Source organism: Propithecus coquereli, unplaced genomic scaffold (assembly GCF_000956105.1).
Source record: "Propithecus coquereli isolate 6110/MARCELLA unplaced genomic scaffold, Pcoq_1.0 Scaffold90, whole genome shotgun sequence".
NCBI classification, from domain to species: Eukaryota; Metazoa; Chordata; class Mammalia; order Primates; family Indriidae; genus Propithecus; species Propithecus coquereli.
The window spans coordinates 334573-338201 of NW_012155285.1; positions in this window are offsets into that span (position 1 = coordinate 334573).

Genomic DNA, 3629 nt, shown 5'->3' on the forward strand with positions numbered 1-3629 from the left:
ATTACTGATTCTAGTGCTATATAATTCATATAGAAAAATCTGTCCTTTTTCCAGGGTTGATGAAAGATGGAAAAAAGAAAGCAACTGGGGAAATATATGAGAATATGCTTTAGGATGTCTCCAGTTTGGAGAGTTATCCTCTCTAACTGTACATTTTCAGGGAAAAAAGCATTTTCTCACTGACTATTCAGGGGCTGAGGTGTCCATTTGTCCATCCAATGGTCTTATGCAACAATAATATACAGAGCTCATAGGTTACTTAGTGGAGGTTTAAGGAATTTTACTTCTTTTTGCATTTTTTAAGAGATGGAGTCTTGCTGCATCTCTTAAAAAATGCTTGCTCAGTTGCCCAGGCTGGACTGCAGTGGCATGATCATAACTCACTGCAGCCTCAAGCTCCTGGCCTCAAGTGATCCTCCTGCCTCAGTCTCCAGAGTAGCTGAGATTACAGGAACCAGCCACTGTTTTTGAAATTTTAAATTAACATTTCCTAATTTCTCTCTGTTTTTTTTCTTTCTAAGTGACCTGTGTCTTCCACCTGTCAGCTTCTCATTAAACATTTCCTTCATTTACTATTCATTACCCCTTGAAAATAGAGTCTGTGTCCCTTGTCCTGCAATCCAAACTTGCTCTGAATGAGGAACGTAAAGGATAAATTTCCCTACCAAGAAAGTAGGGAGAACTGAACTCAGTTCCCATAGAAAGATGGTGACATTTTCAATTTTAATCTAGCACAGTGCTGGGTGTGGAGAGGTGCATTCTTGAGTTCACTTTAATCTCATTACTCTGTTGTCTCCTAGAAATGGATGCCTCACAACATTTGACCTGGAGTGTAAAAGATGAGGACCTGATAAGGTAAATAAACAATAAAGGAGATAGTATAAAGGAAAAAATTGTATATAATACTTGTTAAAAATCACAAAGAAAATTTTATTCAAGGCTATTGCAATAGAGTTTAGGATTGTATTGCAATAAGGAAAAGAGATTGAACTCAACTCCATTGAAACAAAAGGAAGGAATATTGTTATTCACTGGAGCCAACTAATGGAAGAGTACTGAAGGACATTAGGGAGTAGGTTGGTCAGTGTGATTAGATCATCTGTGCTTACTAATTTTTGAAATTAGGCTTCTGTGCTCCCAAGAATCTAAGAGACAGGACCTCTATCTTTCTAAATGATTACATTTCAAAGAGCTGGTTCCAAGGTCCTTGAGAAAGACTTTCCTGGGTAGTATAAAGTTTGCATCTCAAAGGGGCAGAGAAAGAATTTACAATTACAAGTTTTCTACAGTAAATGCTTTAAGAAAAGGGAGGGCAGAAGCCTATAGTCAGGAAGAAGCCTGTCTAAAGTTTAGTCAGGCTGAGGGAAATGTTAAGGCAGTCATGGTCGACAGCTTCCAAGAAATGAATATTTAAGAGAGTATTCTAAGAAATGTTAATTTGATGTATCAAGAAAATGTGTATGTAACATAGTCAAATTATGTTAAAATCCTGTGCCCAAATGTGTTATAAAAATAAAAGAAGCGTTTTCCATTTTTTCACCTTCGCTTTTCATGTCTTTGTTTCTTTCTTTAACAAATATTTACTGCACAACCCTTGTTTATTAAGTACTTTGTTTGAGAAGCACAAAGTACACACACATAAAAGAAATACAAACTTTCAACATCAGCAGGAATTAAGCACTGGAAAGTTAGACTTTTGTTTAGATCTATTAAATGCCAGGAGAAATTGTCACTAAACAATGTTCAGGTGAAAAATTTAAGACACTATCACGGGCCCATGGACAAGAATTAGGTTAGTGCAGAAACTAGCAATAATTTCTTCCACAAAATTATATTTTGTTCACCAAAACAATAGTAAGAAAGTCAAAGAAGGAAGGTGTCAATGGAAAAAAAGCCACACTCTGTCAAATAATTTTAAAGAGATTTATTCAGAGCCAAATTTGAGGACCATGACCCAGAGTCACACCCAAGAAGCCTTGAGCAACTGGACTTGCTGTGGTTGGGTCACAGTTTGGTTTCATACATTTCAAGGAGACAGAGGTTACAGGTAAAGTCATAAATCAATATGTGGGAGGCATACATTGGTTAGGCCTGAAAAGGTGGGCCATCTCGGAAGGCGGGGGCAGTAGTACAGGTTATAGGTGGGTTTAAAGACTCTTTGACTTGTAATTAGTTAAAGACTTGAAGCTTTGTCTAAAGGCTTGGAATATTTTAAGATAAGGAGCTGTTTATCAGAGACAAGTGAAAAATTGAGGACCTGTAGGTTTGTCTTACATACCCATAGGCCTGTTAATGTGTCACAAAGGATGTCTCCAAGAAGTGTGTGTGTGTGTGGGGGGGTACATGATGAGGCATTTCTGACCTCCCTCCTTGTGGCAGGAAATTTAGTTTTTGGATATCCCCTTGGCCAAGAGGGGGTCCTTTCAGTCAGTCTGTTGGTGGGGAAGCCTTAAGATTTTTAGTTCACAAAGGGTACCAATTCTTATACATAAGAGCTGCTCTCTGGGATGACCAAAGTACAGTTGACCCTTGAACAATATGGGGGTTAGGGGAGCCTAAGTCCCATACAATTGAAAATCCATGTACAACCTTTGACTCTCCAAAAACGTAAGCACTAATTGCCTACTATTGACTAGCAATCTTATTGATAACATAAACAGTCAATTAACAAGTATTTTATATGTTATATGTATTACATACTTTATTCTCATAATGAAGAAAGTTAGAGAAAATACTGTTATTTTAAAAATTCATAAGAAAGAGAAAATATATTTACTATTCATTAAGCAGAACTGAATCATCATAAAGGTCTTCATTCTCACTGTCTTCACATTGAGTAAGCTGAGGAGTAGGAGTAGGAGGGATTGGTCTTGCTGTCTCGGGGTGGAAGAGGCAGAAGAACCCACCCAGTTCAAATCCATGCTGTTCAGGAGTCAACTGTAATTACCTTCATTAATAATTCATTTGTTACATTGATTCTAAGAACTCCATTACTTCATTTTAGCTGGGAGTCCCTGCTTCTTTGTTAATTTTCTGTTATTGACAATAAACTAATCAGACCATTCAGTTTTTTTAGATATTTGATAAATAAGGAACAGAAGAGTCCTTCTTTGACAATCAAAATTCTATTTAATAAAGGGATAACAAATACAAACATATTATAATAATCAGATATTATTCATATTATTCTGCCATTTATCTGGTTTTAAAAGAATAGCAATTTTTAATTGCAACTGTGCTGTGATGTGTAGAGTTTATATTAAGGGACGGTCTTGCCAAATACTGAAAAAAATCTGCTAAAGCAAAATCTAACTTGGACAAAACAAGAGGGAGTCACGAAATAGGTCTGTTTACCTCCCAGAATGGACCTTGAGGGATTATAGATGAAAGTTGACCATGGGACAAATGTGGAAAATTATATTTGGATCATATTGAAAATCTCTGAGATTGGACTTTTATCTGGTTAAGCAGTGGGTGCCGTAAAGGTTTATTTCTCAATATTATAATATCTAATTATCTAAACTTCAGGCAGTTATAACAAATAGATACATCATTCAAAACAAAAGAGATATTCCTTACTATAACAATCTAGGCTGAAGTTGCTTCTCTTTTGTCCAAGTGGATGATCT